A 13896-nucleotide genomic window follows, 5' to 3' on the forward strand; every position below is an offset into this window, starting at 1 on the left:
CAGAGGTTACATCAACACATCACTTTTCCCAAGAAGGGGGCCACAATATCTACAGTCATCACTCAAAAGGTTTAAGGCTTACCTGTAGCAATGCAGAGCTCTGCTTGACCATCCCCAGCCTGGGGCGCTACCCTAGACAGGGACAAGCAGTGTCATGGGTCCTTTACCTCCTCCCATGCTACACCACTCGGTACAGGGAGCCTCCCAGCAAGGGCTCCCTTGCATTCCCCCATCTCTCCCCAGGAGACCCCTCAGCACTGCAGCACAGGCCAAGCTCCCCAGCAAGGAAGGAAACAGAAACAAGGGGTTTAGTTCAAGGCTGCCCAGCTTTACATTGTATTATTGGCCACGCTGCAGAACAGAAACAGTTTCCTGAGTGTCCTCTTCTGGGACCAAAGAGGACAGGCATGTCCTTTGAGATCCTCCACCAGCACATGCCAAGATCCTTCCAGCAGTGCCCCATGGCAGCACTCACGTCATTACGGAGTTTGCAGCTGCCTTTCCTGGGTTTTCCACCACTTGGATTTATATATATAGGGAGCAAGGGGATGGACATGGAGTTGAGGGAAGCAAGGGGATCCAGCTCTGCTGGTGGAGGAGATCCCAAGCACAGCAGCTCCCTGAGCAGGCGCTGTCAGAGAGAGCAGGGCATGATCCCATCCCTAGCTGGCTCTGGAGCGAGCAGGGATCAGCCCTTGCTGCTGAGCTCTGCTCCAGCAAAACTCAGCATGTTTGCCCAAAGTGAGAGCGTTTGCCAGGTGCAGAGTACAACCAGGTCCAGCCCCAAAGGGAACGGGTTTGTGAATTAGCCACAGCACCAGCTAATACCAGAGAGCAAGTGAATCAACAAACTGGGCTCCTGTGATACTGAAATGAGACTGCTCAGCAACCGGTCATCCTCTAGACCCAGTGACACAAACCCTAAAACCACTCAGGACCAGCAGTGTCCTGGCCTTAGGGCAATTGCTTATCCTGGGCAAGGACCGGTGTAGGATTGCAGCTCTCCAGCGTCTCATCCCAGCTGGCTTGGGAGGGACTTTGCTGGTAGAACTGGATTTTCCGAGATATCTTTTCTTCTGATTAATTTAAAGCAGAGTGAACAGAAGATTTCTGAGCAGTATTTAACACATGCAGGTGTGAATCCCCCTGTCTTACCAACACCTGAAACAGCCACTGCATCACAGGAAATTTCTGCTCTGAGTGGCAATGCTAGCATGCTCTGGCTGCCAGAAGTCATATATCCCTGGACTTTCTAAGAACAGGCAAAGATAGTTTCCTACATTGAAGCACTGCATGAGCAGATTATATATCACACTTCAGCTTGACAGAGCAGCGTTCAGTTAGAAGACCTGTCAATAGCTTTGTTGTGTAGAAGTGTGAAGTGAGTATATTACAGTGCAACAGAAAGGGTTAAATGTAATTAGATATATAACCAGAATACATCATTCATTTCCTCTGCACAGAGAGTCCTTACGGGCACCAGATTGACAAAGGGAAAGAACCAAAACAGAAAAAAAATAATTGGATTTTTTTTCAGGATGTTTTGCTGTTGGCTAAAAAATACACGGTTCCACAGTCAGGAAAGGAGACTACCTGAGGAAACACGAAAAACCAGGGGGAAGGAAAACACTCCACAAAACAGACTGGTTAGGAGAGAAAATGAAAGCAGTTAAGAATGAACTGCTCCCCAACCAATGTAATAATAAATAACCAAAGCTAGAAAACTGATAAGGGAAGGAAGGAGATTGCTATAACCAATGTATAACCAACAGACGTACCTTGAGGAGCTGTAATACTAGCACAGACAGAACAGAAAAGTTAATGAATATTTCTGTTCCCTTTTGGCAAGTGGTCATAATGTGTTCTTATCACAGGATGCTGAAATACTCCCCAGCAGTAACGAAACCTGGCAATTAACAGAAACTCCAGAAACAGGCTTTAATCAGCAGAACCAGAAAACTTACATCTAAATTTTCTAGGAACTCTCAGGCCAGCCAACATTGGCTTGCAGTAAATCTTCAAACTCTTCAGAAGGTCTCAGGGCTGGCAGACAGAATTGCAAAAGCAACCAGGAAGATGCAGGTAACTGTACAGCCATCAGCCTGATGCCAACTCAGGAAAACAAGAGAAAACCTGAAATGGGATTCTTTAATTAATATGTCATGTGATGGTAGCACAGAGCTTTTACAGATGTCTTCTTACAGAACATATCCACTTGCATTGAAAAATATAAAGTGACTTTGATGAGAGCTATTTTCTATAACCCCACTTTGATTGGCACTGTCTACCAGACCATCCCTGAATGCTTGATTAACACACCAGAACAATACAAAATCAGAATAATGCACACTAAGTGGGTTAAAACCCCGTTAAAATGTCTGTGCCACAAACCACAGCTAGAAAGGGAGAATCATTGATGAGTAAGTACTGCTAGTGATGTGGGATCCTTCATCACCCATCTTGTTTGGCAGGCTGGAAGAAGGCAAGCATTTGGCATTTCAATCCAGCTGAATATTGCCTTGATGTGCTAAGAGAAAAAGAGAAGCCCCATTTGCAGGCTGGGATCTCAGACCTAGCTGGAAATGGAAGTTGCACACACTCAGGCTGGAACGAAAGCATGCATTTCATTTACCGGGCAAGATGGTAGTTGTTTGAATTGGCAGCAAATCCTCCACCCCAACAGTGGAAATGTTTGAGCTCAGGTCAAAGGCTTTCTCAAAGAAAACCTAAAGGTCAGCCCCAGTGATGGGTCTTGCAGGAACTTGGGCAATCCTGGGTTTGCAGAGGAGCAGGACACGCTGCCCAGGCTCTCTGGAATGAGCTTAGAGCTAGGAATATCCTCTGATGGGCAGATCACCTAAGCAGAAAGTCATTGAGCGGCTCCCTTGGCTCCTCTCATGCATTGGCATGAGTGTCTGTATTGCCTCCCTGTCTCCTTCATTCAAGATCTGAGTCCCTACCTGGGATTTGAACCCCAAATCTGTGTTGCTAGTGGAGGCTCGTTATGCTGATAACCTAAGCAGCATTGCCCACACCACTACAAAGTACACAGAGCCTGGAGAAATTGCTCTCACATCCATCTTGCACTTCCAAACACCCAGCAGTCATAGCTGCTGAAAGCACACCACGCTTTCCTGGGGGTGCCGAGAAAAAGGGTGTCCCAGTCCCAAAGTTTAGTGGGGAAGAGGGCAGCTCAGGGACAGTGAGAGCAGCTGGACCAGCACTGGGAATGCAGCAAGGGGGAGCAGAATGAGCATAATGGGGAGGTGCAGCAAGATGCTGAGTGATTTTGGTGCTCAAGAGCCAAGGACCACCTCCCATGTTTTCTCTAGGACCACAAATCATTTTTGCACCCAGAGATGTGTGAGGCACAATCTCTCCATTTTCATCAGCTGCTTAACCTAGTTCTTCCTTATGTCTGTTTGCACCTATCTAGCCACTCAGCAAATAAATGCAGCATTTTGCCTCTCATCCATTCAAGCTTTCAACCTCCCTAGCTAACTTTCCACCTGCCTGTAAAACCACCCAGTCATCTAACTGGCCATGTGGGAAAATTTATCCAGTCACTGTCTCCTCTGGTGTCACTGCTCCCATCCCAGCTCTCAAAATCAGCAGCCCAACAACGAGACATAAACGTCATTCCCATCTCTGGGCAATGAACCAGCGCATAGGAATATCTTTCAGGTGAATTATGGACCTTGCTGATAAGAAGCCGAGAGGTAAAACATTCATTTGCCTGAGTTGACTGAAAAGGCTTCTATTCTGACACCACAATTTGAGTGGTGGTGGAATTCAGCTCTAATGAGATTGTAGGAGAGAGAAGTAGGGTCGTATTATATGTCCCACTGTTCACAGCAATCAGGACAAGCAATTCCACCTTCTGCAAAGATTACTGGCAAACAGAACTGGTTCTCTCTCCCACCTGAAATACACCGCATGGGTGCCTGCATTCTCCTGTACACCTAGGTGCTCCCTGCTCCTGGGGTGCTGCACATAAGCAATGAACCACTGAGAGGACAGCCAAGGGACAGACTCCATGTGCACCCATACACATCCTGGACAGAGAAGGCAAGTTTTTACACATGTGCAATACATTCTTATCCATGACAGACTGTAAGTTCTGCACAGAACTCTTGCTCTATACGGAAAGGTTTGTATTGAAACTGTGGAAGTTCTCCTCATCCCAGATGGGGATTTCTCCCAGATCTTACCCCAGGTAGACATGAAGCACTGGATTTCAGCTGCAGCCCCCATGCTCCCTCCTTCAGGGTGACAGTGTCCTTGGCAGCCTGGTGCCAGCCTGCAGGGATGAGGGTGACACCGCCCTGTGGGACACACAGCAAAGTTCCCTGCAGCAAGTTTAACTCAGGCAAAACTGTGCTCTTGCTTCTGCCAGTGATTTCCCCGTGGGGAAAGATGTCACCAGAGCAGACAGGAGGAGGTGGAGGCAAGGCAAACTCAATTCTCACTGTGCAGCCAAGGCTGACCAATGAGACCTTCCTTCTCATTGCCCATATCTGGGGAAGTGGATGTCTCCAGGGGGTTACAGTCCACCACGTTTTGGGAATGGTGTAATTGAGGGACCTGCAGTGGCAAGCAGGTGGTTAGGAGACTACGGCTGCCACAGCAAGCAACCATCTGGGTATAAATTGCAAGGACCAATAAATGAGGCATGTTCAGTGAGTCTCTGTATGAAAAGTGCAGGGTACCTGATTATGAAGCATTCCTATCCCCTGTGGCTTCACCACAGCCCCTGGCTGATGGAAAGGAATATTAGTCTGTGGGTCCTTGTGGAATGGTGCATGTATCTCTTTTTCAGACCTCCCCAGACACAGACAGCACCTAAAAGACTGCCCAAGCTTTCGAGGACTCAGCACCATATCTACACACAGCCTTACCCACTGCACATGGCTCCTTTGCCTGTTAACCTGAGCACAGCAGCAGGACCAGCCAGCAATCCTTCTAGATCACTAGACAGCAAAGAAATCTCGACCATGCTGAGGTCTGAGCCTCTTCAACAGAGCGTCTCCCACTCCAAGCATGCACCAAGGATCTTCATTGTTCTTCAGCTTCTCTCTTAATGAAAAAATAACAGCAATAATATCACCAAAATAGCACCCATAATAGTCCCCCTACCCACTTCACATGGGGGTTTGTAAAGTCTTGTTCACATTTCCTAGTCCTTTTGAACACTAATAATTTTCTTGAGTTAGAACTCAGTCTGGAAACAGGTGTACTTTATTAAAAATAAAAGGCAGCTGGGAATTTTCAAACCATAGAAGCAAGAAATCAATGCCTAATACTTTACCTAGTACATGCTCTGTCAGAGCATTCCCCACCCAAACAGACACTGCCTCTCACCAGCTGCCCCAAAAAGTTCCAGACACCCAAGCACTCTTGGCAGTCTTTGCAGTGGGCTTTCCCTCTTAACTCTTCCACTACTTTAACACTGCCTTCTTGGCTTACTGCAACACCAGTAGCTCCCTCCTGCCTCAGCCCTAGATTGAGGATGCAGCCCAGCGCTGTCACATATTCAGGCTGAGCACCTGTGGATTCCTGTATTCTGCCAGGATCGAATGTTTACAGGAACAAAGCCAACACACATCTCAGCCCTGCACCTCTCTCCTTTGATGCCAGAAGGGTGCCTCGTGCACAGGCCTGTCGCTGATCAATGCTCCCTGGGAGCAGCGTATGCTGGGCTCTTCCTAGCTCCAGTCCCAGGGACACACATGCATCCTCCCCTGTATCCCAGAGCTGATTACACAGCGCTGCCATGATGCCTTCATTCACTGGACTGCTCTACAAGAAGCAAGCAGGGACAATCTCCTGGAAATGAGGGCAAACTGAGGTTTCCCTCCCCAGTGCCCCACCCCAGGAATGAGAGCCAGGTCCTGAAAATGGGGGACACTAGAAGGAGGAGCAGCTCTGCTAGAGCAAACACCTTGAGACCTGGGCATTGGCTCTGCCAAGAGAGTCACCTTCAGAAGCAGGAGGCCATGCATCAGCTTCTGCACCACCTTCTCTCTCCTGCCGAGGATCAGAGAGATGGGACCTGACAGGCGTGAAACTATACTTCACCATGAATCTATGGAGCAAAACCCCAACTGTCAAATCAGCTTGTCCGCTGCCATTTCAGATAACACAAGCACCGTCAAGCCTGGTGTGTGTGTGAGCATAATCCTTGCCTCAGCCCCCAGGCTTTCTATGAGGAGGCACAGACTCCATCCCAGGCATCATGGGAGACTGTGCCCAGGCAGTGCAGCCGCCAGCACTTGACTCCGCTGTAAGCAGGCAGAGCCCCTGGGTGCCCCTCATCATTGGCACCAGACCAGCACACACTGCTGGGAAGTATCATCCCACTTGCACTTCCACAGCTCTGGAGCTGTTCTTACCCCATGCTGCCTTCCTGAGGAGTGTGCCATCCATCTCCAGCTGCCTGGGACACACAACCAGAAAAATCACACCAAAAACATTTTCAACACTGTTAACTAAGGCTATGACATCTACCTCTTATAAACTTCAGCTAAACTTGCAAGATCTCAGGACTGCTCAACTTGGCTCTAAACTCACATCTTTGCCTCACACTACTCGTCCAGTCCCTATCCTTGCTCCATCAGGATGGCTCATTCTAGCAAACTACTTTTGCTATGTGATTTTTTTGTTGTTGTGCAAAACCAAAAAACAGCTCTCAGTATTAGATGTTCCTGTCTGTGAGCAGCATTCCCTCAGAAATACTGTACTGTTCAGTAATATGCACAAGGTTCTCATAAGGAATAGATTTTTATAGCCTCAGTGAAGAGCACTGTGGTCTGAATTTCAAAATTAGTTTTGCACCTTTTAATGGAAAACAACATGGAGCAGCAGTAAAGGCAAAGAACATTGTCAAGAAAGAGGAGAACTGCAAAAATTGCAGCAAGTCCTCTGGGTGCTGTTCTCTGACCCTGCAAGAAAAGGGACATGAGGGTACAGGGGCCAACCAGCTGGAGCAAGACCTCCAGCCTGGTCAGCAGCATTATGCTGCTGCTAATCCCAACCTGCACTAGAAAAAGCCCCTCCTTGGGACCTGCTTTAGGACAGCTTCAAAAGCAGAGAGCCAGGGCCTGGAGAAAGTCTCTGCCCAGGTACCTCAGCCCCCATACAGTGGGGACTACATAAAAGGAAATCATGTCAGGAGCATGGTGGGAAGCAAGTGACTGCTTGTGGCAGAGGCAGGTGGGGAACACTGCAGAGAGGTGCCCCTGGCCTCCACAAGCTTTTGGGGTGGCTGGGCAGCTTCCACTGATGGCAGTGTCTCCAGCCAGGCTCCTGATAACAACAGCCCAAGGTTGAAAAATGCGACTTCCTCAACCACTTGCTGCTGCCTGGCTGCTCCCTGCCAGCCTCCCCCAGCCTGCTAGCCCTGGCTGGTCCCCAGGCCAGGCCCATCCCAGCAATCGTGGCAGGACCATGGGGCCCACTGGGCTGATGTTTGAAACCAGGGTCTGTAACCCGTGCTCCAGCAGTGCAGGGCTGTAGCAGAAAGGAGCTGGCAGCAGGGTTTGCTTGGGCTTGAATTGCCTTCCTCCAGAGGTACGAAGAAAAGGTGGCACGGTCTATGCAGAGCTCTCCCCCTACCATGCACCCAGGCTCCTTTATTTCCTTTTGGGACACCGCTAATTGCAATCCATCCTCACACTGCTGGACCTGGTCCCTGGTGCCCCAGGCTGGAGAACTATACTGGTGAAGCATGGTATTAACCATTCAGTCTAAGGTCATAAGTTGCCAAAAGGAAGTCCTGTCCTGCTGGGCTGGTTTTGGGCTGCGCCCAGTTGCCCCCATGCAGTCCTCCCACCAACTGCTCTAATAAAGACACTTAGACTCTGGAAGGGCATTTCTGCATCCACAGAGCACGTTCAGGCAACGGTTTTGAGCCAGGCAGGTGCAAGCAGCTCCCAGTGAGGGCTGCTGCTCACTGCTAATGCTACAGACAGGTGACAGCACCAGGAACAGCATCTGCAAGGGCTCCTGAGCCTCCATGCTGGGCTAATCCTTTGTAGGATGTCACCTGCTGGCTCCTCATCCTCTTTGTTGCCCACCACAATTCAGGAGACACATGCCCTGCCTGGCTCAGAACTCCCTGTGCCCTGGGGCCAGCAGGCAGCTGGTGCTCAGATGCCTCAAAAAGGGCTACCCACAACCAGGCCAGCAGAGGGGACAGAACTTCCACTCCACACTAGGTGGGTCCTAGAGGCCCTGTCCCTCTCACCCTGATCCACCTCACAAAATCTTTGCCAGTGCTGGCAGAGGACAGCTGGAGAGAGGCTGGTTTGCTGACGGGCAAGGGATAAGGTGAGCTCTGCAGTTGGTGCCCCCTTCCTTGGCTGGCTCCCGGGGACCCAGCCCAGCAGGCACGCACCCACCAACCTGAGTAGAGGGGTTATCGACCACTGTAGCATCGACTCTTCTTTAAAACCATGTGCCTGGTCAATAATCACAAGGACCTGAAACATCATTTTTAGGTCATCAGGGATTTGCCCCTTTGCACAGAATCCTTACCTAAAGGAGTGAGAGTGCAGCTACAATCCCTTTATGCAGAAGTGAATTCAGCAAGAAAAAGGGAAAGCAAATAGGATGTAACCACATAAAAGGAAACTGAGTCAGGCCAGTGGTGAGAGATCCTTGCAGGACCGAGGCAGGAGGGCTAGGCTGTTTCACAGCCTGCAAGATAAAGAGCAGGCATGATCACACCGTGCACCCCTGAACTACATAGAATCACAGAGTATCTCAAAAGCTGGAAGGGACCCTTAAGGATCAAGTCTGACTCCCTGCTCCTCACAGGACTACCAGTTTAAAAAATTATCATAATTCAGAAAAAAATAGGCTCATTCTACAATACGGTAGTTAAATGATTTGCCTCAAGCTGATATTACTGTTCATTTTTAACTGTTGTTATTAACAACTTGTGGAAAACACATTTTCTGTATTCCATTCCTTTCACTTTTTCTTTCATTTCATTCAGATGCGACAATGAAAGTAAGTGTGCCTTATGGTTCAATCACTTTCCACTTTCTGGTTCCCTTTCACTAACACGATACCTTTTGCTTCTGTGCGTGGATCTGTCACGTCTCAGCCCTTCCAGTCCCACAGTCTGGGCAGAGGAAAGCAAGACAGGAGTGTTTGGAGGCCAGGTGGAGCAGAGGGGCCTGGACCCACACCAACAAGGAACCCAGGCACAACTGGTGGAGGAAGCCGAGCACTGGGCTGCAGTGGTTTTCTTCCAGAGCAGCTCCTCCGGAGCCCACGGGGATGGCCCCTGGGTGCTCACATAAGGGCGGCGCAATGGTCAGCAATGGGGGACCCCACATGCTGCCTGTGACCAGCTCTCCAGGGCCACAACCCCACAGCACCCTGGCATGGCCTTCCCATTCCTCCCTGTGCCACACTGTAACGCGCTGCAGGGGAGCACGGCCACAGCACAGCAGAGCCAGGTGTCCCCATCGTCCCCTGCCGGGTCCCCAGCTTGCCCTGTCACTCCTGACCATGCCTGCGGCCGAGAGGCTGGTTATGGACACCTTGACCTTCTGGGGTGCCACCACGGGGCCAAGGCAGGCCTGGCATCAGGCTCCTCTCTCCTCAGGGCTGAGCCAGGAGGGAAGCTGGGCCAGGCCTCCAGGCCCTGCAGCCTTTGGCCCCCGGGGGAGGGCTGGGGACCCACCTTCCCACTGGAATGGCACCGGCACCCGCACCGACGGGCCCTGGAGCCAACCTTTGTCCCCAGCACCACACGGCTGCCAGAGGAGGTTTCCTCCTGCCCTGTCTGCCCCTGCCTCCCTGGACGGCGGTAGGTGCTCTCTGGGGACAAGGTGGGGGCCGGGGCCGTGGCAGCCAGCTCTGCCCCAGGTGCCTGGGGAAGAGAACGTGGGGAAGAGAACGTGGGACAGAGCTAGCGCACAGGCAGCCATTCCCTTCTCCCGGGTGCCTCAGGCACGGCCCAGCCCTTGCCCTGAAGCGTCAGGCCAGGCAAACACAAGCCAAGGCACAGCTCTCCTGCCCTCTCCTCGGTGCAGGCAGGGCCCCACTGCCCTGGCAGCCACGGGGACAGGGGTATGTACCTGCTTGCTGCCTTCTCCACCCACTCCTGCAGCAGGGGCAGCCCGTGTTTCTGAAAAACTGGAAGCCCTTCCCATTGCCATGTTCCTGCACAGCTCTGCAGGCTGGGTCCCACTGCTCCCTCCTGCCAACCAGGCCTGCAGAGGAGAGCAGGGTGTCACATTGACACAACACCCTGCATCTACAGCAGGTGCACGAAATGAGGGCAGCTTTTTCCTGACTGAGGTCTTGCCATGCTCCTGCTCTAGCCTGGGCACACTGTTCGCCACCCTACAAGGCCAGCTCTAAGTCAAGGCTCACAGTCAGGGTTAGAAGGATCACCCTGTCCCCAAACGGTGGCCTGCGTCCTCTGGTGAGAGACCAGCAGTGTGCAGCTGCATTTCTCTTCCAGTCCGCCCTCATGCTAGCAGGGGCTGTCTTGCTGCCCAGCAGGTCCACAGGTCAGCCACCTGGATAAACTCTGAGCAGAAATGGAGACAATGAGCCAAAGCCCAGACCTGAAAAAATGAGATCCACAACTTCCTGAGCCAGCTGGCAAGAAAAAGGTTCTTTGAGACCGAGTGGGACGTTGCTGCCTTTGCCATGTTCTTCATCTTTGTGGGTAAGTGCATAGCTCAGCACGAGGCATGCACTAGACAGCTTCTCTTGGTGCTGGGCTTGGCAGGCAGCTGGCCTAATCCCAGCAATTTATGCAGCACCCCCAGCAGCACAGCCCTGGAGGAAGAATGGCAAGAGTGCAGCCACTCCATTTACATCCAGCAGACAAGGGCAGCAACAGCAGCAGGCTCAGAGGAAACATTCCCTGCGTAACCTCCTCTAGTTGCAAGACCACTTTCATAACCATGCCACCACCTTGCCTAACACTGGCACAGTTCGACCAGCCTAGGCTCAGATGGTGTTTGCGGGGTTGTCATGCCCCGAGTGATGTACAGCACTTCATGCAAATGCTGTGATGATAACAGGGGAAAAAAGGGAGCAGACAGCCAAGAGGGTTCTCACTGAAAGACAGGGTGCTGTCAGGGAGACATAGAGGCTAATGCTGCTGTAATTGCTCACTTTTCTCCAGGGACTGTGCTTCTGCTGCTGCTCCTGGTGCTTATCTGCTGCTGCTGCAACCGTGACTACCCAGAACAACGCAAGGTGATAAAACCCAGCCCGCTCACCCAAGAATGACTTGGGACACACAGGAGCTCCCAAGGCAGTATCTGTGTTGCTTGTTGAAATGGGCAGGGGGGGGAAAGGGGTAGGGGAGGAAAGCAGGCAAAGCACTAGACAGACCCTGCTCTCCCCTGCAGAGACACACTCATGTCTTAGGAGAAATACAGCCCAGCCACCAAAGAGGGGACATTCACACAGGGAAGGTGATGGGGAAGAGAGAACAGGCTGGATGTGCTTGAGCAGGCAGAGACATGCCCAGGACCTCTGCACTGTTCTGGGGGAGGGAAGTGGTACCTGTGCTTGAGCACGGACAAAGCATAGATACTACTTTAATTTGTGTGTTCATGCATGTGCAAACTCCTTCCTCACCTCTTTACAATGACACATCTTTTTCCAAAACAACTAGATTCCCAGAAGGAAAGTGGGCATAGATAACCTGGCAATGCAGCCCAAAACCCCCCTCTACCTCATGGCTGGACAGAACGACTCTTCCTGCTTTCTTCCCTTGGATGCACCTACAAATCAGACTCTATCTTCACCTTGACTGTCAAGAGCTCCCCAGCCACTTCCATCCTCTACAACCTCAGTGACAGCTCTTCCTATTCTCTGTATGTGCGTGGATGAATGCGAACCCCTTGCACAGTACCTGCGATGCCATCCTAGGCCAATACAGCCACTTGAGTCAGCCCACCCCACAATTCCCATAAGATACAGTACCTTAACGCAGACTTTTCAGCTACAAGCCAGTGAACATCCTCAGCTACTGCAGCCAAAGTGGAGAACAGGTGCTCCCCCACGCAGAGCCAGCAGCCATGGGAACCGCCAGGGAGTGAGGGCAAGGAGAAAGCACGAGAAACTGTTTCCCTCTAACTAGAAGCTGGAATCCTCTTCCAAGCTCACACTTGTTGATCACCAAAACATGCTGTGGAGCATCCTCACACTAAGATCCCTTCTGGAATGGCTGAATGAGAGGCCCAGCTATGCTTCTTTTCAGGGTTTTGGGCTCCAGCCCTTCCATTACAGGCTTAATTTCCAGCAGGACTGAAAGCAAAGCATAGCACTGTCCCTGGCTGTGAATATCCATTAAAAGAGGCAGCACAAGGCTCTAAAGATGCTTCAAAGCACAGCCACAGCTTCTGGGAACCTTTTTAGTCCCTGTAGAGACATTCAGAGCATGTCATTAGTGAGCCAGCTTCCTTTATGTGCTGCATCAACTTTAGAAACACTTTGCCTTACTCTTTCTAGGGGACACAAAAGCACGTGAAGATGAAACTGCTCTGTGCAAGGGAGCAGTGGCTACCTCCTCCCTATGGCCTTTGCAGAAGATGCTTGGGGCACCAAAGAGAAAGCTTGTTCTTCATCCTGAAGATTAACAATGCCTCCAATTTGAAAAGCATAATCCCCTTACCTAGCATCCTTACAGTCCCAGGTGGAGCCAGATTTTCAACTGGTATAGTCCCTCTGCTTTAGGGTGATACTCTGTGTCCCCATAGGTGATACCATGATAGGGCAGGGTGACCCTTTTTGCTGGGGCACATACAGAACAAGAAACGCCCGATTCTGTCCTGAGAACACTGACTCCAGAAGGTGGCACCCCAAAAGGCAGCCACGCACCTACTCATGAATGGGAGTGGTGGTACATGCCCTTCAATATTTCCACCATAGCCTGAAGCCAGGATGAGGCCAGGGATGTCAGGTGCAATTCCAAGCAAGTCCTGGCAGTGGCAATACTTGAGCAGACTGGCATCAGCACACACAAATACCTGCAGTTTCAACTCCAACTCCAGGAAAAAGTGACCTATCTTTACAAACATTTAGCCTTAGCTGAGCTCAGCAAGGAGACGGTCTTGTCTGCTCAGTGCTGAGATGCTGGGAAGAGTAGCATGGGATTCTGCTCGCTGTCTGTCACTATTCTGTGGACAATGGCAGAAATAGCTGCTCAGATTGGGATAGACTAGAAGCAGCCATAAAATAAACTTTCTTCATTACTCTCTTAGTCTGTGGTTCTGCTCTGTCATTAGCCTGTCACAGTGCTGTTGTTGAAAGTTGCCCAGCGAATGTCTTCTCCACTTAGTTCAGGCAACTCTAATTCCTTTTCAAAGGGCATGCAGAGGCTCAGCAGCAGAGGCGCATGGATCAGTGTCTTCTGTGCTACCAGAACCAGCAGCAACTCAATTGCCAGACCCATCAAAAGCAGGCAGCCAGTGCATCTAAGCAGCAGACCTCTATCTCCTTAAGACTAGATTTCCTGGGCAAAAGGGAAAAAGAATTGTGCCACCAGGAAAGGTTTTGCTCATGAGTACTATAGCTTCCCTAAAGGAAGCTAGAAAAAGAGAATAAAAACTCAGCCCAGGAAAAGGCAGACAGTCTGATTACTTCATTCTACTCCAGTCACACAGCAGCGTTCATCAGTGCATGTACCATCAAGAGCCCTTGCAGTATTGCAGAGCAGCCCAAACTTCACACACACCTTGGGCTGCCAAAGATTGTGGCCCACAGCACATTTGAGTTGCATCTGCAAAGGGCGAGGTGGGCTGCCTGTAGCTATCCCAGCACCAACCTCACTGGGCTGAAAAGCAGAGCCCTTAGGGCCTTGTAAATTGTCTTCTGCGCTCAGAGGTTTAGTGGGGAAAAGAGATAGACTGTTAA

This window comes from Accipiter gentilis, chromosome 33 (genome assembly GCF_929443795.1).
Source record: "Accipiter gentilis chromosome 33, bAccGen1.1, whole genome shotgun sequence".
Classification (NCBI taxonomy): Eukaryota; Metazoa; Chordata; class Aves; order Accipitriformes; family Accipitridae; genus Astur; species Astur gentilis.